The sequence below is a fragment of the Lissotriton helveticus genome, chromosome 4_1 (assembly GCF_964261635.1).
Source record: "Lissotriton helveticus chromosome 4_1, aLisHel1.1, whole genome shotgun sequence".
Taxonomy (NCBI): domain Eukaryota; kingdom Metazoa; phylum Chordata; class Amphibia; order Caudata; family Salamandridae; genus Lissotriton; species Lissotriton helveticus.
This window is the reverse complement of record NC_136063.1, coordinates 1,652,695,007-1,652,718,316: the sequence shown is the minus strand read 5'-3', so window position 1 is coordinate 1,652,718,316 and position 23,310 is coordinate 1,652,695,007. Positions and strand designations below refer to the sequence as shown.

At 47.2% G+C, this 23,310-nt stretch overlaps 1 protein-coding gene across 26 annotated transcripts in view; it reads right to left on the bottom strand.

The window, feature by feature from the left end:
- Nucleotides 1–23,310, bottom strand: part of CLASP2 (cytoplasmic linker associated protein 2) — a 2,039,150-nt gene that overhangs the window by 925,708 nt on the left and 1,090,132 nt on the right. The gene's annotated exons all lie outside the window — the stretch shown is intronic.

Below are 23,310 nucleotides of genomic sequence, written 5' to 3'. Positions count from 1 at the left end.
CCTGAAGAAGTTCTGGTGACAGAACGAAACGCGTTGGCTGGTGTCTTGTCTCTAAATGGACCATTAAAAGAACATTTGATTTTTGCATATCACGACTCAGCGTCTATATAAAAGGACATTTGAAAGATTTATTATCCACTTATGATTGGAAGAGATTTATTCTTGTAGTGGTGCTTTTCCGTCTAGGGAAAAAAAAAAAGTGTCCAGTAAACAATGGGCCTGGTTTCAGAATTTTTAAAGCCTTTTCACGTTTCAGGGCCTCTCAGCGGCACAAAATCAGAATACTTGTGGTGTCTGGTAGGACACAGAGGAGGGGCTCTTCACCGCCGAACAGCAAGACCAGACAACCTGATTTCTCAAGGGTGTCCAACTCAAGCTTTAGCGCTGAATCATGTTGGTCCCCAAACTGCCACTTCCATACAGGGACCGAACTGTGACGCCCAATGGTACAGTCCAAGATCCAGTACTACCCAGTCCACCCTTGTACACTGATTGGGTCATTGTTTTTTAAGGACACTCCGGGGATCTTTTAAGCCCCACAGGTACATGCTGGCCATAAACTTCAACTCTGAGAAAAAGATAAGTGGGAGGATACAGGGGTAATTTTGCAATACATACAAATATCTAGGGAGAGTAACCATTTTTATAAGGGTTCATCCTGCCAATTATGGAGCGCTGCAGTAAGGCCCATGCCTCTAGGTCTCTGTAGGTGTGCTGCTGCAGGGGTGAAATAGTCAAATCTCAGGACTTGCGGTGATTACAGGAGATGATCATTTCCAATTATTGGAAGTGGGTTGTTGTCACACAAAGGTGCAAGTAGAGGGCTTGCAGAGGGGAGGCCCTTTATTGGAATATATGTGGACTTGGTCAGATTAATCTTCAACTCAGAGCTATCCTTACACCACCCGATCCATCACCATTAGCCTCTGAAAGGAGCAATGGAGTTGCTGCAAGGAGACAAGCATTATCATCCTCATATATTGTGATTCTCCTGCCAGTTGGGCCAACAGAACCCCTTTATCTGCATGTGCCTTAGGATACACTCCCCCTAAGGGCTCGACTGCCAAAGCAAAGTGAAGCTGGGAGAGCAGGCACCCCAACCTAGCGCCTTTTCAGTGGTGTCGAGGATATTCACCAACCTAGCGCCCTTTCAGTGGTGTCGAGGATATTCCAATCACCTTGACCTGCACCAATGGGTTATCATATAGAGCTCTGACATAAGTCAAGCGTGGGCCACTGTACATTTCTTCTAAATATCTGGAAGAGGAAGAGGAAAAGGCTGCGCAGTGTTAAAGGCTTTCTCATAATCAGTGAGAACCAATGCTGTAGGGCCTCGCAAGTCAGTAACTTTCGCCATTGCAACTTGAATGCCTTGAGTGCCTTGTACGTCTTCCAAATATGAAGCCATTCTGCTCCATATGCTTGAGTCAGAATCACATTATTTAATCTAGTTGCCAGTATCTTAGTGAGAAACGTAATCTCTATGTTAAGTTAAATAATTGGCTGATATGATGCACATTCATCTGAAGGCTTGTCAGGTTTAAAGATGTTGGCAATTTTGGCCTTTCGGATGCCAGGAGAGAGACTGTTGATGCTATCGGCGCTAAAAGCCACAACAAATGAGGACAATAAAATAATTGAGCTTCTTGAAAAATTCAATAAGGAGGAAATTTGTCCCTGGAGCCTTACATGTCCGTATCTTTGCTATGGCTGCTTATAACTCTTCCTTGCAAGGGATGAGTCTAGCTCATCCCGATCCTTACCAGAAACCATTCAAATGATTAAATCATTTGGTGAAGGAAGTGAGCTCTCTACCTCGGGGGAATGGTCTGGCCTGGGCATAGTTCCCCATGATAAATTGTAAATGTTTCCACCATTTCAGATGAGGTAGTAATCATTATGGCTGTGGAGGTGTGGATTGCAGGAATGATTCTAGTCTCCTCCTCCATCTGAGACAACCAGGAGAGGAGCTTGCTTGTCTTGTTCTCAAATGTGTAAACTTTATATCAGGACAATGTGATCACCAGTCTTGCCATATGTAGAAGCTTATTCCTTAAGGTATTATACAGCTCCTCAAGATACTTATCGCTTCTTCCAATTAACCAATATGGGGCATCCTGTTCCAGTGCTTATATTTTATAATCAAGCTCTGCGATCTCTGCTATCACCCTCTCCCGCTCCCGCTCTCAACCCCGCAAATAAGAGACGACAAGTCTTAGGATAACCATCTTAAAGACCTTCCAAATTGAATCGGGAGTTCATCGAAGGGACATTCAATTTATATTACTCAGCAATCGCACTCCTAAGAGATTCGGAGTGTGCCTTGTCTCTCAGCCACCATGCATTAAGGCGCCAAACACCTCCGACCCCCAGTTGTTGTGGACTGGACAGTTTGAATCTCCACTGGTGCATGGTCTGACAGGCCTCTCAATATTAGGATGGCCGCAACGGTGAACTCCAAGTAGGCCACCGGGAGAAAAATGTAACCCACTCAACAAAAACACATATGGGGTTTTAAAAGTGCATGAACTGTCTCTCACCTGGATGCCGCGCCTGCCAGACTTCCTGCTACCCCAGGGAAGTCACCGATCTGTCTAGGACCCGTGGCCTGGTCAACAAGGTCTCAGTCATACTACGATAAAGTCACCACCAATGCCTGTTGGGGCATCAACCTGTAGAGTGGTAACCACTTGCAAAGTACAGTTGACCACAGGGGAGGGAAAGTACACACTGTTTAGTGTCCATGGGGCTTCTTTCAATACCCTGTCCAACACCACAACCTTACCCATCTTATTCAGGTGAGTCCTTGACATCATCGAAAAAAGCATTTATGTAGCAAAACTTCACTCCCTGGGAATCTTCAGTTAAACCTGCATGGAATACACTAGTGTATCCATACAGTCCTAGAAACCCACATTTAGTTCCAAATAGATTTGTTTCTTGTATCAGGAGATCGTCATAGCAAACTGCTGTAGAAGTGCCCATCATTCGGCCGACAGGAAGGCCTTGCATTGGATTGTGTCCAACATGGCTCCCAGAACTGGTGCTATTTAACTTGGAAGAAAAGAGGACATTTTAATGTTCACTGTCAGTCTTAGTCTGTTGAATAGCTGCAGACAAGCATCTGTAGTTCTGGCCGCTTGATCTGCTGTTGTTGCCTCCAGAAGCTGATCGTCCAAGCAGGGGAATACTTGGTGACATTGAGAACGCAGGGCCGCAGCCACCAGTGTGAGGCATTTTGTAAATATTCTGAGTGCGGACTTGAGGCCGAAAAGAAGAGCCTTGAATTGGTAGTGGGTACAAGATATCGTAAACCTGAAGAATGATCAGTGCTTTAGATGGATGGGTATGTGGAAGTAAGCGTCTTCTAGATCGAGTGAGGTCAAAAAATCCCCTTTGTTGAGGCGGTGCAGGATCTCAGCTAAAGTTACCACCCTGACACTAGCGTAACGAAACTTGAGAGGGCCCCCCTGCAAGGTACGTGGTGGGGTTCCCTTCGGACTCAATTGGGAGTTCTCGAGCCAGAGTACAGTGCTGAGGGAGGCCACTGGAGCTTAGGGGCCTCCCCACACCGCGGGGGCCTGTGTTAAGCCGCTGCATCCTGAACGTTTTGTTTTTTTCAGGTACTTGTTGAGGCTCCTGAGATCCGGTATTGGTCTTCACTCCCCTGATTTCTTTTTTATTAAGAAAAAACAGGAATACAAACCCTGGCCCCTTTGCAGAGGTGCAACGTCCTAGACAGCACCTTTTGAGAGCATGGTCTTTACATCCTTGAGCAGTAAGTCAACATGAGGGGGAGGGGCTCCATTGGATGGAGAAGTTGGAGGTTTGGTTGTGAATTCCAGCATATGACTAAAGGCAATTAGATCCAAAACCCATTGGTCTGAAGTTATCCTTTTCCATTGTTGGTAAAAATTGGTAAACCGTTGCACCCACGGGTAGGATGGAGGAGGGGGAATCTGGTACCCAGCGTTGCTCACTGCTTCCTTCTGATGTCCTGCTCTTGAGACGGTGTCGGCTTGCGGGTGCCTTGACGGGAGAAACCAGTTGTCGCAGATTGGCGGTAGGTTGATAAGTTTGCCTATACTGAGCCTGATAGGACTGATATTGTGGTTGAAAACCTCCTCTATATGCGGGAAACCCAAGTCCTTTCTCTCCCCTGAAAGGCATTTTCCTGCATTGGAGGGTGGTTAAGGACTTTGCTGCATCAGTGTCCTTCTTTGTGGAGAGCAGCGCATCATCAGTATGCTTGCTAAATAACGACTCTCCATAGAACGCTATGTCCAAGATCTTTGTTTGAGCCTCTGGCCTGAAAGTGATAGCCTTCAACTAGACTGGCGTCACAACACTGCTGCGTTAGCCAACTGTCGGAAACTTGTGTTCGCTATGTCCAAAACAAAGTCAATGGTTTCCGAGGCTCCTCTTTCTCCCTCTACCAGGAACTTCCTCGCCTCTTGTTTCCTGTCTTCAGGGAAGAGATCCAATAAGGTTGCCATATCTGACCACATCTGTCGGTCGTAGCAGCAGATAACAGCTAAAGTGTTAGCTGTCCGAATAGTAACAGCAGCCATGGCTGAAAAATGCTTGCCCATGATGTCCAATTTGCGTCCCTCCTTGTCCGGAGGAGTCAAGATTGGGGTAGCTGTATTTTTTTATCTCCTCTGCACCACCTGCGAAATTATTGAATCCGGCTTAGTGTGACCCGTCAGACAAGCAGGTGTATCTTCAGAGGCCCTGTACTTCTAGTCTATCCGAGGAGGCACTGGTGTTACTGTAGCCGGTGTTTTCATTATCTTTACTCCCTCCTGCCACATATAATCTATTATAGGGATCATACAAATATATTTCCTGGCTTCCTCCCTAAAATCAGACAGCCATAGGGAGATGAAACCTGTTGGACACTCTCGCCATCAAGTTGTGGAACCCGCTGATGTCTTCTGGAGGTGAGTCCGGTGGATGATGTGCGAGTAGAGGGTGTAGGGATGTTATAGTCATCCCAGGAATCCGCCAGTGGATGCGGTTCGGGGATTTCTCCTTCTTCTCTCTCATCCCCTGAAGAGGGGTTGTCCTCAGTGGGTGTCTGTGGTGGAGGGCGGAGTGCCATAGGTATTGCTGGTTGAGAAGGCTGGAATAGCTGGGGGCTGTAGTTGATGAAACGGTGGGTCACTCTGAACATCCTGGGGAGGAAATCTGCCTATAGTCAGCCAACATGACTTGAAGATCGTTGATTAAAGACGGTGGTAAATGTGCCATTTCCCTAGGGAGAGGTTCAGGAGAATAGCTATAAGGCTGAAAATGGCGAGGAGGCACCAGATATGGTTAGTAATATTGCTGCTGCTGCTGCTCACCCTCATAATTGTCCTCTTCATCCTGGCATTTTACATCCAACTCAGATGGGCTATGTGCCACCCCATATATACACTCATCATATTCCTCCTCATCCTCTGACTGCTGGAAGTCAAGGGAGGTAACAGGGAGATCTTCATGAAAGATGAAAACATCAGGGCCGAAAAAAGACATATTTACCCTGGTAATGCTGACTGTTGTCAACGGTGGCATTGACGGTACCAATACCCTTAAGAGGGAATATTCGTTATCTGCGGAGCTGTCATCGCTGGTGTTCCAGCTGACGGTGTCATCGATGGTAACGTCGTCGGGTGGTTCGTCAACAGGATGCTTGTCAGCAGGGCACTCGTCGACGGGATGCTCGTCAACGGGGCACTCGATGGAGGCTTCCTCATCAATGCAATCTTCGTCGACGAGGATGTCGACAGAATAGACGTCAACGATGATACTCCTGTCGAGGGTGTGGGTCCAGAAATAGCCATTGTTGCCACTGTTCCTACCGTCAACTGAGCTGACGACGTAAATGTGGTGCTTGTCGTCATAGACAGTCTAGGAGCTGTCGTCGTCAACAATGGTTTTTTTGTCTTTTCAATTTGTAGACTCTGTAGCTTAGGCTCTAGGACGCTCCTTTTCCTTTCCCACAGGAGAGGTGGGGACGGAAGTTATAGGCTCTTTATGGTGTTTCTCCTTACTATGGCCTTTGCTCTCCTGGGAGAACGCCTCTTCGTCAGGACGGGGTCTCTTGATCCCTTAACAAAAACCCTGGACCTAGTATTGTCATGGTCCACCATGGACATGTTTCTATGTCACTGTAAATTTTTTCTCCCAATTTAGGAGACCTATTGCTTTTTGGGATTCGCGCTAACAACATTCACGTGCTCTTCCTTGTTTCTTGCATGCCCACTATTCAGCAATACTGATAGGACTGTACACTATAGGAATTAATACATAACACATAGGTATAGATTATCTTCACCTGTATATACATATGGTACATACTGTGATTCAACATTAGTGAGTGACAGAGGGATCAGACCCCGTCCTGACGAAGAGGCGTTCTGCCTCGAAACATGTTGACGCCACTAGGAGATTAAGCTCATTGTCAAGCCTATTAGTCTCCGCTACAACTTTTTTAACGCTACCAGCTTGTGACTAATAAATAGTTTTTTTCTTTCACAAAGCCAGGTATCATTTTAGATTCACTTTTCCAAACACCCCTGACCCTACCTACACTCACTCCAATTCACATAGCACTCACAATTATTTAAGGTGCTCCAGCGTAGTCGCTAGTCGTAGTACGCCCCGTCCCGCAGCGGAACGGGAAGACCCCGATGATGAAGCATGACACCAAGGGCCCTTTTGGTGTGTGAGGAGTATTTTAACAAACACTGTATATGCCAACAATATCTGGACTCACAGTTAACTACTTGAGGTTGGACCTTTATGATTATCTGAACCATTTACTGGAGGAGGGTGCATCCACCTTGGTGCTGATCAGCACCACCTCTTCACTCCCTAATTTTGATTTTTGTTTGTCTTTCTAATACATCTACACAATAGTTTTTGGTAAATGTGTGTGGTGTATACCATGTAGGTGCTTTACATATGTCAGCTAGAGGGATGTTACCTAAAAAGGCGACAGAAGCCCCCATTTTGCGATGGAATGCGCTCTAGGTAGTATAGTGAAAGTCATTTTGGTTTTAGTATAGCATGTTTGAATGCATTTAACAATCCATCTTGCAATGCCAGATTTAGAGATAGGATTGCCTTTATGAGGTGGAGCAAACGCTACAAAAAGTTGTTTTGAGAAAGTCATTTGTTCTGTCTATGTAGTATAATAAAGCTCTTTTAACGTCAAGTGTGTGAAGAGCGTGTTCTGGTACAGAATCAGGTTGAGGAAAGACAACTGGTAACTCAACCGATTGATTTATATGAAAGGCAGAAATTACTTTAGGAAGGAATTTAGGATTGGTCCGGAGAACAAATCTATCTTTATGTAGTTGAAAGAAGGTTTCTTCTAGCCTTAATGGCTGTAGCTCACCAACTGTCCTCAGTGATGTGATAGCAATGAGGAAAGTAACTTTCCATGAGAGGAGCTGTAAAGTGCATTTGTGTAATGGTTCAAAGGGTGGGCCCATGAGTCTTGCGAGAACAATGTTGAGATTCCAGACTGGAGCAAGAGGAATCCTTGGTGTTATTACCCTTTTTAAATCTTCCATAAAGGCTTTGATTACTGGAATTCTGAATAGTGAGAGATGTTGCCTATTTTGTAAGTGTTCAGTTACAGCTGCAAGGTGTAAACCACTAGACGTGAGTTCTGTTCGTTGTTGTTGTTCCAGTATACAGCGAATCTTTACCATTAAGCAGCATAGCAAGCTCTGGTGGCAGGCTTTCTTGCTTCTTTTCGAATATTCATACAGTCTGGTGGTAAATGTACCCAAACTCTATGACTTCAGGAGCCAGATTGCTAATGAATATGCTACTTACCAGTATGCATCTGTTCTTGGCATGTAGGGCTGCTAACATTCATATCTATTGCATAGATCGCCGCCTAGTGTTGGGTCCGGATGATTGCACATTGTTGCCATGGAAGAGTCTTCGAAGTATCACGAAGATAGGTGGCTCCTCCCCTGGACTACAGTGCGCATGGGCATCGACTCCATCCCCAGATTGTTTTTAGCCATTGTGTTAGAGATGGAGTGAAATAGCGTAAATGATGTCCATGCTAATGATTGAATGCAAGAAAATATCTGCAGCCGCTACGGGCACCGGGGAGGAGGGCGGGCGATATGAATGTTAGCAGCCCTACATGCCAAGAACAGATGCATACTGGTAAGCAGCATATTCAGTTCGAGGCATATCTATTGCAAAGAATACATAGCAGTCCCTCCATTAACGGCGGTTGCCCGTGCCAGCGGCAGAAGTCTGAAAAAGAGTTTTGAGAACAGCCTGCCCTACAGCTGCCTGCTGTTTGGAGTGCACATCTACACAGTAATGTTTGGTAAACGTGTGTGGTGTAGACCAAGTGGCTGCTCTACAAATGTCTTCCAAAGGAATGTTTCCCAGGAAAGCCATGGAGGCTCCCAACTTGCGTGTGGAGTGTGCTCTTGGGGGGATCGTCAAAGTACGTTTAGCTTTTTGATAACAAATCTGAATACATTTAACGATCCACCTGGCTATCCCTGCTTTGGAAATAGGGTTGCCTTTGTGCTGGGCTGAGAAGGCAACAAAAAGTTGCTGTGTCTTTCTAAAGGGTTGTGTTCTGTCAATGTAGTACATTAATGCTCTTTTTACGTCCAGTGTATGGAGCATTCTCTCCGCTACTGTTTGTGGGTTTTGAAAGAATGCGGGCAGTTCAATAGTCTGATTGACATGAAACTGTGACACCACCTTCGGAAGGAACTTGGGGTTAGTGCGGAGCACTACCCTGTTTGAATGAATTTGTATAAATGGCTCTTGTATTGTGAGCGCCTGCAGCTCACTAACACGCCTGAGAGATGTAATAGCAATGAGAAAAGCCACTTTCCATGTTAAGAATTGAATCTCACAGGAATGTAGAGGCTCAAAGCGTGGGTCTATCAGCCTAGTGAGAACCACATTGAGATTCCACACAGGAGCTGGTGGTGTTCTGGGAGGAATGACTCGTTTCAGTCCCTCCAGGAAGGCTTTAATGGCAGGCACCCTGAAAACAGAGAGATGCTGCCTGTTTTGGAGATAAGCCGCTATGGCGGATAAGTGTATCCGAATGGAAGCGTAAGCTAGATTGCATTTGTAAAGATGTAACAAATAGCAGATGATGTTAGGAATTGATGCATCTAGCGGGTTAATGCGATGTTCTGTACAGTAAATGACAAAACGCTTCCATTTTGCAGCATAGCAAGCTCTGGTCGTGGGCTTCCTTGCTTCCCTGATAATGTCCATGCATTCAGGAGGCAGGTTGAGGTAGCCAAACTCTAAGACCTCAGGAGCCAGATCGCCAGATTGAGCTGTTGCGGATCTGGATGCTGAATGTCGCCATGGTTCTGCGTCCAGAGCCTGGGTGTGAGATGCAACCTTTGATGCGGTACTACGGAAAGTTCTAGAAACGTGGTGTACCATGGTTGGCGTGCCCACGTTGGAGCAACCAGGATGAGCGTCATCGAGTGTTGCTTTAGCTTTCTTGCCACCAGCGAAATGAGGCGCGCTGGGGGAAAAGCGTACGCTAATCTGCCTGACCAGTTCATCCATATCGCATTGCCTTGCGATTGTGGGTGAGGGAACCTGGCGGCAAAGCTTTGGCATTTTGCGTTTTCCCTTGTGGCAAACAGGTCTATCTCTGGATGACCCCACTGCTGGAAGTCCGGGCGGAGTACTGATGGATGCATCTCCCACTCGTGCATTTGATGGCTGTACCTGCTGAGCAGATCCGCCATCTGGTTGTCCTTGCCCGGGAGGTGTTCCGCCATGAGGAAGATGTTCCTCTGAATGGCCCACTTCCACATGCTCTGAGCCAGATGAGACAGCTGTGGAGAGTGCGTACCCCCCTGCTTCTGGATGTAGTACATGGCTGTCATGTTGTCCGTCCGGATCAACACGACCTTGTTGCACAGATGTACTTTGAAGGATTTGAGCGCCATGAAGATTGCCATCAGTTCCAGATAGTTGATGAGCATCTTCTGTTGCTGCGTCGACCACAGTCCCTGCACCGTGTAGTGGAGCACATGAGCTCCCCATCCCTGGAGAGAGGCGTCCGTCGTCATGATGACTTGCGGCAAAGGCTCGTGGAACGGTCGGCCCTTGCAAAGGTTGTGTGGAGTCCACCAATGCAGAGAGTTGTATGCCCGACCGGTCACCAACACTAGGTCTGTTAGCCGTCCTTGAGCCTGTGTCCACTGATTCGCCAAGCATTCTTGGAGCGGACGCATATGCAACCTTGCGTGCGGGACTATGAAGATGCAGGAGGCCATCATGCCTATCAACTGCATGAACACTCTCGCAGGCAGTGAGTGTTGCGGTCTGAACCTCTGGATGAGAGACTGAATATTGTCGATCCTCACCGGGTTTGGCTGAGCCATAGTAGTCAGGGTATTTATTGTCGCGCCCAGATACTGCCGCACATGGGCTGGCTGAAGGTGCGACTTTGGGTAGTTCAGTGAGAACCCCAGACTGTGAAGGAGGTGAATGGTGTGGGACATGTCTGCGGCGCACTGCTGTTCCGACTTTGCTTGAACGAGCCAGTCGTCTAGGTAAGGGTAGACATGTATGTTCTGTCTCCTGAGGTGCGCCGCAACTGTCGCCAGACACTTTGTGAACACTCTGGGGGCAGTGGTCACTCCGAAGGGTAGAACCTTGAACTGGTAATGCCTGTTTTGTATGGTGAACCTGAGGTACTTTCTGTGGGATGGGTGGAGTGGTATGTGAAAATAAGCATCCTTGAGGTCCAAGGTTGCTAGAAAGTCCCCTTGGTTCAACAATGGAAGAATCTGCTGCAGGGTCAGCATATGAAAATGTTCCGAGAGGATGTACAGGTTGAGGGGGCGTAGATCCAGAATGGGTCTGAGTGAACCGTCCTTTTTTGGGATGAGGAAGTAGAGGGAATAAACCCCTGTCCCCTCCTCTTCCACTGGTACGAGCTCTATTGCGCCTTTTTGCAGCATCACAAGAACCTCTTGCTGCAATAAGTGCAAGTGCTCTGCTGACATAGGACGGTGTCTTGGGGGTATATTGGGTGGAGTGGACGTTAACTCTAGACAATAACCAAACTGGATAAGTTTCCTTACCCACCTGTCTGTGGTGATGGACGTCCAGACTGGCAGGAACTGCTGGAGTCTCCCCCCGACAGGTGTTGGATGGTCGGGGGGCAGTGACAGAGAGTCACTGTTTGTTGGCAGCAGAGGAACGGGAACTGTTGTTGCCCCTGCCTCTGCCCTTGGCATTGTTTCCTCTGTAACCCCCTCTACCCTGTTTGGGGTACGAGGATTGTGCGCCACCTCTAGTGAATTGCGTCTGCTGTGCCAAGTGTCCTCTGTTAACACCACGTGTACTGGAGCGACGAAAAGTGCTCCCTCTGAATTGCTGAGACTGAAGTGCCCCCATGGATTTAGCTGTCTCATTGTCTTTCTTGATCTTCTCGAGGGTGGTGTCAACGTCTGGGCCAAACAGCCTGTCTGGATTTACGGGCTGGTTGAGGATAGTTGTCTGCATGTCAGGCTTGAACCCTGAGATGCGGAGCCATGCTTGGCGTCTCAACATCACACTGGTGTTGACCGCTCTAGCCGCCGTATCTGCCACATCAAGCGCACATTTGATTGTAGCGTTGGAAATAAGCTTGCCCTCCTGTATCAACATCTCAGCTGCCTCCTTAAACTCGTCTGGAAGGTGTTGTAGGAGTTGCTCTAGGGTGTCGTAATGCGCCCTATCATATCGTGCTAACAGGGCCTGTGTGTTAGATATGCGCCAGATATTGGCTGCTGTGCAGCCACCCTTTTCCCCGATGCCTCCAGCACTTTTGACTCTATGTCTGGGGGAGGAGCTTCACCCGTCGTCTGCGAGTTCGCCCTCTTGCGGGCATTGGAGACCACCAAAGAGTCCAGAGGCAGCTGGCCCCGTATATATGCCGGGTCCCCAGGTGCCGGTCTGTATTTTTTTTCTATTCTCGGGTTCACCACCCGTGCTCTTGCGGGTTCCTTGAAGATGTCCGTGGCATGCTTTAGAACCCCTTTAAGCATTGGGAGCGTTTTCACAGTCTTCTCTGCTGCCGAGAAAGTGTCAAACAAAAAGTCCTCTTCCACAGGGTCGGCATGCATGTCCACCTTATGGTTTGCAGCCGCCCTTTCAATCAAGGCATTAAATGCCGCCGAGTCTTCAGTTGGAGATGTTCTTACACCATAAACCTGTGGGTCATGTACCACCTGTTGGTCCCCCTGGTCACCAGCGTCCACCCATGAGTCCTGTTGCTCATCAGGGTCATTGTTATCAGGGAAGTTGTACTCCTCATCCTGTACACCTTCATCTCCCTCTGAGGCATTGGGTGAAGGTGACGGACTCCTCCTAGGTTGTGGAGGAATAGGTTCCACAAGTTCAGGAATGTCTTGTGCTGGCCTTTTCTTCTTTAGAGGTATCACAAACGATTCCAATGGCTGGGAAGTAATTTTTCGCTTGTAGAGCGTCAATTTTCCCGTGTCGGCGTCGATATACTGCGCAGACTGCTCTTCTGATGCATGTTGTCGACCAGAACGTCCACTTAGCAGTGAATGCTCCGAACCTCCCGAGTCTTTTGGCACCGACCGAGGTGCAAAGGCCTTCGGCGCCACCTTCGGCGGCAGAGTGTAGAGGAGTAGCATTGAAGTCTTCTTCGGTGCCTCCATCGATTGTGGACCCGACGGCTTTGGAGTCGTCGACGTCAAACTCTTCTCCCGTATTCGTTTGAGGGAGTCCGAGACTTGTTTAGTGAAAGAAGCGGAGGGTTTAGTCGGTAGTCTTGCCTGAAGGCGGTGCGACAGTCTTCTTCTACTTCGATTCAGCCACCGTGCTCGACACGTGCTCGACAACCTTCGTCGAGCTTGGCTCCTTGACCACCTTCGGTAGTTTAGTCGGCTCGAAAGCCTTCTTCGGCTTCGGAGCCACTGAAGTCGACGGCGTAGCAGACGTCTTCAGTTTCGATGACGCGTCGGCCATCTTTGTTGTTTTCGAATCCGAAGGTTTCAGTTTCGGTTTCGATTTGCTCAATGGAGGCTCCGCTGGTATGTCCGTAGCCGGGCCAGAAGGCGGGGCCGAGGAACGCGGTGTAGGGTCGTGGGTAAGGCCGTGTGGCGATCCCATGACCCGAGCCAGAGTTAGTGTACGTTCGGGGCATAGCTCTTCCTCCGAGCTATCTTCCGCGGCCCCATAAACTTCCTCGACGTCCCCTACCTCCTCGACGGTTTCCTCTGGGTCCTGGGCCTCTACGGGATCTTCAGAATCGGCCTCGACCTCCGTCGATGGTGGTGAAATCTGCAGAGGGTGGCTTCGGCCTTCCGCTTCGAGGTCGTCGACGATGTCGACAGGTGCCGGAGCCGCTCGCCGGGCCTCAAGGCGCGCCGCGCGCCGAAGCTTGAGCGTCTTCTTCGACCTGAACTTAGAACAGGCCATACAGTTGTCCTCGTTGTGGTCCGGCGAGAGGCACTTGTTGCGTACAGGATGCACGTCGATGTGTGGGTACTTCGAACCGCACACAGGGCAGAATTTGAACGGGCTCCGTTCCATCGTAGTATCGTCGGGGTCTTGCTGCGACGACAGGGCCTCGATGGTCGAAGAGTTCCTAGACTCGCCCGAAATCCGACTCGAAGAGTTGGAAGAAAAACGAGACCGAACGCGAACAATACCGACGAGGTAACGAAGGCCTTTTGGCCTTAAAGAAGTTGTTTTATCGATTCCGAACAGGAGACGTCGAAATCACATCCGAACCCAATGGCGGAAAAAAACAATCTGGGGATGGAGTCGATGCCCATGCGCACTGTAGTCCAGGGGAGGAGCCACCTATCTCGTGATACTTCGAAGACTCTTCCAGGACAACAATGTGCAATCATCCGGACCCAACACTAGGCGGCGATCTATGCAATAGATATGAATTTAGCAGCCCACATGCCTCGAACATTGAGTTCTTGTCTGATTTCTCCATGGTTCTGTGTGAGAAGACTGGAGTTCAGGTGTAACTTTTGATGTGGAACTAGTGACCGCTCCAACAGGGTGGCGTACCATGGTTAACAAGCCCATGTGGGAGCTTCTAGAATTAGTGTGAGGGATGTCTGACTGAGCTCCTGAATCACCCATTGAGTGAGCGGAAGAGGCGGAAAAGAGTAGGCAAATATCCCTTACCAGTTGAGCCATAGGGCATTGCCCTTTGATTGTGGGTGTGGGTACCTGGAGCTGAAGTTTGGCCATTTAGCGTTTTCGGTTGTGGCAGATATTTGCGGAAATCTCCATTGTTGATAGTATGGAAGGAGAACCTGTGGGTGAAGTTCCCACTCGGGAATTTGTTGCCTCTTTCTGCTGATGAGATCAGTAATTGGATTGTTTACCCCTAGGAGATGTTCTGCCAGGAGATACATTTTGTTTTGGATCACACAATTCCAAATGGTTTGAGCGAGTGTTGACAGTTGGAGACAGTGCCCTCCCCCCCCCCGCCCTTGCTTTTGCACATAATACTTTATTGTCATATTGTCCATCCGAGTTAGGACCGTTTTGGCTACAAGATGAGTTTGAAAAGCTTTTAGCACTAGCAAAACAGCTAATAGCTCCAGATAGTTGATGTAGAGAGTCTTGTGCTTGTTGCTCTACCACCCTTGTATTGTGTAATCTTTGAGATGAGCTCCCCAACCTGTTAGAGATGCCTCCGCTGTGAGTACGTTCTGTGGAACAGGGTATATGAAAGGCCGGCCTACTGAGAAGTTTTGAGGTTTCCACCACTGCAGAGAGCGATGTGTACGACCGTCTACCAACACCAGGTCGGAAAATTGACCCTGTGACTGATTCCACTGACGTGACAAGCATTTTTGTAGGGGGTGCATGTGAACCCTTGCATGGGTACAATTGCTATTCAAGACACCATCATGCTCAGTAGTTGCATGAACATTCTGGCTGGTAATAAATGGTTGGGCTGAAACTGTTGAATGGTAGCTTGAATATTGGGTATCCTGGTGACATTGGGAGAGGCGAAAACTTTGTGTCTAGAGTGGCTCCCAGGCAAGACTGCATCTGTGAGGCATGCAGGTGAGATTTTTCTGTATTGATAGTAAAGCCCAGACGATGAAGTAGATCTATTGTAATCTGTGTATGCTGTAGACAGTTTTGGTGAGTGCTGTCTTTGATGAGCCAGTCATCTAGGTAGGGGAAGATGTGAATTTGTCGTCTTCTGAGATGAGCAGTGACTACTGCGAGGCAATTGGTAAAAACCATGGGCGCTGTCGTCACTGCAAAGGGAAACACCTTGAACTGGTAGAGCTTGCCTGCTATGATAAATCTGAGGTATTTGCGATAAGCTGGATGAAATGGAACATGAAAATATGTGTCTTTTAAATCTAGATTAGACAAAGTCTACTGTCTGTAGAAGTGGGAGTACATGTTGAAGTGTCACCATGAGAATATGCTCTGACAGTATGTAATAGTTTAGCTCTCTTGGATCTAAAATAGGTCTTAGGGAACCGTCCTTTTTGTGGATGAGAAAGTAGAGAGAGTAAACCCCTGAGCTGTGATACTGTATTGGAACTGGCTCTATTGCTCCCTTTGGTAAAATAGACTGAACCTCTTGTTTTATCAAGTGTATGGGTTCTGCTGGTAAGCTCCAGGCAATAACCAAGTTGGATAATTCCAAGCACACATTTGTCTGATGTTATAGACTGCCAAATGGGGAGGAATCGTTGAAGTCTTTCCCAGACAGGTGTGGTATGATCGGGAAGCGCGAGCAAGTCACTGTTTGTTTGGGGAAGGAGAGTTACGAGATGTGGTACCCTTACTCCTACCTTTCAAATTGTTGCCTCTATAACACCCTCTGAAGAAACCTCTGGAGAGAGAGGACTGGCTGCTACCTTTATAAGCTGAGGTGTTTTGATATGTGGATGTAGTTTTTGACCATTTCTATAGGAGAGCGGCGAAAGGAACCTCCGTTGGATGCTGTCTGAAGCGCTCCCATTGATTTAGCAACTTCAGTGTCCTTTTTCGTTCTATCTAATGCCTGGTCGACGGTAGGACCGAATAAATGTTCCTTATCAAATGGTGTGGTAAGGATGGACTGTTGGAGCTCAGATTTAAAAACTGAAATCCTTAACCAAGCATGACTCCTTGGTAGGATAATGGTGTTTACCTCTCTAGCTGCAGTGTCTGCGGCATCTAGAGCAAAACGAATAAAGTAATTAGAAATGAGTTTACCCTCATTGACGAAATCATGTGCTTTAGCCTTATGCTCTTCTGAGAGATATTTAAGCAAATGCTTCATTTCGTCCCAGTGTGCCCTATTATATCTAGCTAGAAGGCCGCTTGCCAGTAACATCAATTAGTTTGGATTCCTAATCTGGCGGAGGAGCACCCCCTGATGTTTGAGAATCTCCGCATCTTAAGAGCATTAGATACGACTAGGGAATATAATGGCACTTGTCCCTTGATAAAAATGGGGTCTGTAGGAGACGCCTTATATTTATTGTTCACTTTAGGTGTTAAAATGCGTGCTCTAACAGGATCTTTGAAAATCTCATAAACATGGCACATCATACCTTTAAGCATTGGAAGTGACTGTGATGACCTGTGTGTTGATGCTAAGGTTTCAAACAAAATAATCTTCCTCAAGTGATTGTTTCTGGAGCCCTACTCCATGATAATGTGCAGCCCTGGCAATGAGCTTGTGGTGTGATGCATTGTCACCTGGAGGAGATGGTTTGGCTGGGTAAAGGTTTGGATCAGTATCATTTATTTATTTATTCAGCTTATAAAGCGCACTCTCACCTTGCAGGCATCCTGGCGCTAGGCGGCTCAAAAAAGGTAGGAGGATGTGTCAAGGACATGGTCAGGCATCTAGGTCTTGGGGAACAGCCAGGTATTTACACTTTTTGAATGGAAAGAGCTCCCTAATTTGTCTGATCTCCCAGGGGAGTCTGTTCCACAGTTTGGCCGCTGCCACCCCAAAAGATCTACCCCCTGACCTAGCTTTCCTAAACCTTGGTACCTTCACCAGTCTCGCCGATGAGGAGCAGAGCAATCTTGTTGGGGTGTACCAGTCAAATTTTTTCCGCATCAGCACAGGCCCTATCCCATGAAGGGCTTTAAAAACAAGGGAGAGAGATTTGAATGGCACTCTCTGTCTCAAAGGGAGCCAGTGAAGTTCTGCCACAGCCGCAGATGCGAAGGATCTTCGAGGCAGCCCTAAGACTAACTTGGCTGCTGCTGACTGGATCCTTTGTAGTCTGCCCAGCAGGAAATTAGGAGAGTCAAGCAGAAGGGCGTTACAGTAGTCAAGCCTACTGACAATCGTACACCTTGCCACTTTTGCACGCGCCTGAGAAGGTAATAACGGAAAAAACTTTTGAAGGGACCGAATGATCGCAAAACAGCATACTGTCGTTTTTGTGACCTGAGCTTCCATGGTAAGCTTGTTGTCAAGCATAATGCCCAGATTACGTACAGTTTTCACCAGCCGAACTGCGGTCGAAGATCCAGGGGGTCAGAAATTGCAGGGAAGGGGATAAGGGATCCTATTCGCGGCGCAGAAGAGCTCCTCTGTCTTTCCTGCGTTAAATTGTAGTGAGTTGTTCTGCAACCATCGGGCCGTGTCCCGCAAACAGTTATGAAACACCTCCACTGGTGTTGAATCCTCTCCCTCAAAGGAGATTATCAGCAGTGTGTCATCCGCATAATTTATGATGTTGATATTATGTGTTTTGATTACCTCAATCAGAGGTTTTAAGTAAACTTTGAATAAAATACGCTGGAGAAGGCAGATTGGAAGGGGGGGGGATCTACTGTGTAATTTGCCCAAGGATCTTTTGGAATATCCATTCCCCTATCATCTGCATCACCATGATGTGATTGAGGAGAGCCCTGAGGTGTGATTTGTAATGGATTCTCAGGTGACAGAGGTGTTGAAAGTGGAGGCAATGGTATATGAAAAGGACTGATAGCCACAGACTTTCTTTTAAAGGGGATTTTGTAAGTGTCTACTTCTTGAATCTTGTGTTTCATGAGTGGCTTTACATGGATATGGCCAGTGTCCGGGTGAATATAGAGCCTCTTTTGCTTTGGATCAGGCAGTAAGAGAACAGTATCCAATTTCGGAACTGAAGGGGTGTATTTGTGTTTCGGCACAGAAATCTTTGGCGCTGAAGTTTTCGGCATCGACGAAAGTTGACCTTTTGCTGCGGAAGCTTTGAGCTCTGACGGCTGCTTGGCTTTTGGAGAAGATGATTTCGGCCTGAGCCGGACTTGTGTTTGGAAACTGAGGCTTTCGGCTCTAAGCAGGCTTTTCGTGGACTTGGTACCGAGCCGGATGGCTTGACTGGTAGTTTCGGTGCCAGGCCCGAAGGCGGGACGTCAGAAAGGTCTCGGTGGTGACCTTGGCTAGAAGTCAGAGGTGGTGCCGAAGCCTTCTGCTTTTTCTGAAGTTGTGGGGGAAAGGGGTCTTTGGTACTCACGTCACCTTGTCCCTGTGGCAGTTCTTCTGCGTCAAGGCCTATCTCGAGATCCGAATCTGACTCTTGTACGGACAAGGCTTCCTCCTCCTCTGCCGCCGAAGCCTCGATTTCTTCTTGGCCGGAGTCTTCACTGGAGTGTCTTCGTTAATTTGGCGCTGCATCTCAAGACGTCGAGCCCTACAATGGCGAAGAGTCTTTTTAGATCAGAATGATCTGCAGGCATCGCAGTCTTCTTCCTTGTGCTCTGGAGACAAGCACAAGTTGCACACTTCATGTGAGTCGGTGCTTTGGTACTTCGCGTGGCACCGAGGACAGAATTTAAACGGAGTCCGATCCATCGATGGAGAGCTAACCGGGCGAGGTTAGGCCTCAAACGCCATCCACGAGGCTGTCCGATGGAAGGTCGATTCCGATGTCAAAATGATATGCGGAGAAGTGGGAAATCCGTATGGAAACAATACCGTCGAGGGTAGAAAGGATTGCACGTTGAAGGGAACCTGAAAAACGGTTTCGAACTGGAGCTCAGCAATACATGTCCAAACCCGATGGTGGAAAAAAACAATCTAACAATGGAGTCAATGCCCATGAGCACTATCACCAAAAGGAGGAGTCACCTTAGCTCGTGACAAGGAAAGACTTCTACAAAGAAAAACAACTTGCAAACATCCAGACCCAACATTAGATGGCAGGAGTATGCAAAGCATGTGTATCTACAGCACACATGCCTCAAAAAGGGAGATTTCAGAGGCACAGCTAGGGGCCCAGGCTGCAGTAAAAGTAGAAAGGAGGCGATCCGCTCGCAGAAACCAGCGCTCCTCCCAAGAATTATGTCTCCACTGGTTCCTCCATTCCTCTAGACTGCGTGCCCGACACCTCTTGCACGCATCCGGCCACTTTACAGGCTTCGTAGGACGCCATGGTTCTGACAAGGAAGTACTGAGGGCCATGCCTCAAATCGGCCCACCTTGAGGCTCCAGCAACTCTGCATGCCACCCTGCTATCTATCCTCGTATTGATTCTGGACACAGGTAGAATTCTTAGGCGATTATGATGAATTTCAGGATTTGTGCCTTGGAGCACTAGAGAATTAAGTATGTCACCTACAGCACCAAGCCCTGCCTCCAAGATGGTGAATTTCTAGGGAGAGAGAGAAGTATAGTGTAATCTGATGTGGCTCAACACTAGGTAGCATGCCAGGTTCTTTCACAGGATGTGTCATGTAAAAGAAATTATATGTAATGGTGCTGCAGGGGTGTAAGGGGCAGTGTTAGCCCCAAAAATGAGGTAAGGGTATAGGAAAGAAAATGAGGGATTGGGGCAAGGGAGAGAAGAGACGGGATCATTCATGTAGAATAGGTGTGGCGCAGCGGCCAGGGTGCCTGACTCCGGACTACGGGGTTCACGGTTCGATTCCTGGTGCCGGCGGCAGGTTAGCCCAGCATCATGTGACTCAGAGCAATAGCTTGCTTAATCTTCCCTAAGGCCCCCAGCGCGGAGACACCACTTCGGAGGTAGCTGTGCGCTTTACAAATACTGGTATTTCATTTCATTCCGTTGTTGAAGTGATTCTACAGTGATCTGTTGACGTGTCAGGCTAGACCTATTGATGGCAGGATAGGTTTCAGCTCATTATTGGGGGGTGAGAAGGGAGTGTACTCATTTAAAGCCTCTGTGTGATGGGCCAATATCTAGGGAGACTAGATGGTCTTGAGTCTACATAGCTTCTGCAGTGGGATTCACAAGGCAGGGTACGGGCTGAGTGTACCGGTGGCGGGATCTCAGCACAATCAGTGCATGGCATCTGTTACTTGTAGTGGGTGCTAGACTGGCCTAAAGTACAATGGATATCAAATCATCATCAGATCATCAGCATGCAAAGATGACCGGTCACTGCAGAATTGTGGGAAAATTAAGTCATCAAGCATTTGGTATCACATAGCCGATATTTGCCCATTTCGAGTCACTGATGGAATATCTGAGGACAGCACAATGATATGCTTGATGAGCCTATTTATTAATAATGCAGTTTGGCATTATAATAAATCAAAGATACATGAGGGAGTGTGACCAGATCTACAAGCTGATGGTCCATTAGTCCTTGGAAGACCCAGCAGTGGATTTCAGGAGTGGCCTGGACATGTCCTTAATTCTGTTAGAAGTCAATTCTCCTATCACTTGGTTCAGGCTTTCATTGTCGGTTTGCTTTTGTTAGGATCTGTCACTTGAACACCTGTGCTGCTGTTTGCTACTATTTAAGGGAGGATTTGATCAGAGTGGTTGCAGAATAGCTTTACAATGCCAAGCTATTCAAGAATCTCTCTGGGTCCATTTAGTCAGTGGTTTTAACGCTCATAGTGACGCATATAACGGATGACTCAAAAGACTATATATTTTATCAGATTTAAAATCTAGGTCATATGGCAAGGAACACCTTACCCTTTGCATAGGTCTGCAGTGACAAATCTGCTGAGATATTAATTTTAGGGCAGTTTTTGTGCTCCTTGAATGATTTATAAGATTGGCTCATGGTGCATGAAATCCCATCATGTCCTCCTCCTTGCATTTCTCTTTTCACAAATTTGATATATATAAAAATATATATATATATATATATATATATATATATATATATATATATATATGGATATAGATATAAATATATAAATATATATCTCAAAATCAAATCACAAGGTGCCTGCTGAGGAAGAGCCCACTACTGGTAGGTAATGTCTGTAAAATCTTTACTGGAGCTACTGCATGCAAGAAAGATGGTGGCACGCACTCAAAAATTGTCCTGCTCTCCGACACGTTTCGTGCATTGCTGCACTTAATCATGGGCTACGGGCTTTTAGTTTGCTGAGGCGGCCGTGCACTTTTTGAAGCACCTGTGGAACTGAGAACCCCGCCTCAGTGGGTGTTTCCACAGCGAGTAGAATTCTGGTCGTTGTGGTCGCTTCGTACTCCACAGTGGGTTGCACGCCACTTCTCCACACCATAACTTTATTGCCCCAAGTGGGTTGTGAAACCTCGTACTTCAAACCCCAGCAGATTGCTCCTCCAATGAAAAAGCTACCAGTACCAACGCCTCAGAGCCGGTTGACGCCGCTACAGGTCTGTAAAAACAGCGGGGCTCTTTCCGCGGTCCAGGCGGAACTGCTAAACATCAAAACCACAAGGTGCCTGCTGAGGATGAGCCCACAACTGGTAGGTAATGTCTGTAAAATCTTTACTGGAGGTACTGCATGCAAGATGTTATGGTTTGGAGAAGCGCCGTGCAACCCACTGCGGAGTACGAAGGCACCAAAAGGACCAGAATTCCACTCGCTGTGGAAACGCCCACTGAGGCGAGGTTTTCAGTTATACAGGTGCTTCAAAAAGTACACGGCCGTCTAAGCAAACTAAAAGCCTAGGCCGGCTGCCTTGGCATGTCTGTCAGCACATATGTTGGAGCCAGAAGTGTTCTTCCTTTTCCATGATGGAGGCCCGCAGCTCTGCGATTTAAGCATCCCCCATGGACGATTGCTTTATCTCGTCCATCAGAGCAGCCAGTTTGTCCTTCCTCGAACACTGTATGAGGTGAATTAACAGTGCAGTATGTGGATGGAAGAGGGCCTCTAAACCAGCTTTATCCCCTGTCACACCCCAGGCACAGCACATAGGCAGCCTCTCCCATTTGTGGTGAATGTCAATGAGGACGTCAGTGAGGCCGCGAGGAATGGTGACATGAGTAAGGGGCCTAACCAGCTCCAGAGGTCAGTTCACCACAATGACTATTCGAACACAGGTCTGAACAGCAACATTATGTCCTGACACTGGTCCTCCACTGTAGTCTGTCCCTTGGTCACCCAGCGGGGACCTCCTATCCCCTGTATTAGGCTTTCTACCTGGAAACTCTTCCGAGCATTAAGAACAAGCAGGGAGATATTATTTGACGAGCTCTGCTTCCTGGAGATCAGTGTTTTCTAAGATTCAGTCACTCAGATTACCTCACCTACCACTAATGTGAACCTTTCCCTAAAGCCTCATACTGGTATACCCACACTGTTCAATATCTTCTTGGAGCCTGTAGATTGAATCCTATCAAACCTAAGGACTCCTTTTCTGCTCACATAAACAATTTCAAATGTTTCTTTAGATCCTCGAGACCCGGACAGTGACATTTTCACTGATACGAAATCGAAATTCCTTCTATTCTACAAAAGCGATAATCAATTCGAGCATGATCCTGACTAGCACTGAAGCATGATCCTCACTAGCACTCAACCTCCACCTCAGCTTCCTTTCCCTTATATTAACATGCAAATTAACATGCAAAGACCTGGGTTTCATATTGGATTCACATGCATCCTTTTCATTGCACTTAATAAAAACAGCCCATTGCCAAATTCACCTTTTTGCACAATAAAGCCTTGGATACAAACAGACCAAACCAACAATGCGATGATAATATCTAAAGCGACTTATCTATAAAATTGCAGTTTTTTTAACAATTTTGTGTCAATCACCCCCTCAGATTCCATAATGTGACCAAACTCTTCCTTAATCTTAAATAATATTTGGTTGCCCCAAATGTTTTTGTATAATTCTCCACTGGCTCCATCAAGAACTACGGTATAAATACAGACAATAAGGGAAAAATGTACTTTGCAATGGTTAAAATAGACTACAAACCAATATCTTACAATGTTAATGCTATGTTATATGTTGGTATTATTTTGAGATTAATGTTAAGATATAGGTTTCAGAGAACGAAAATGTCCTCTGTTAAAGGTTGCACCTGCTGCTCAGAACCCATGTCCTTAGAACTCATAAAGACACGTGGCATTTG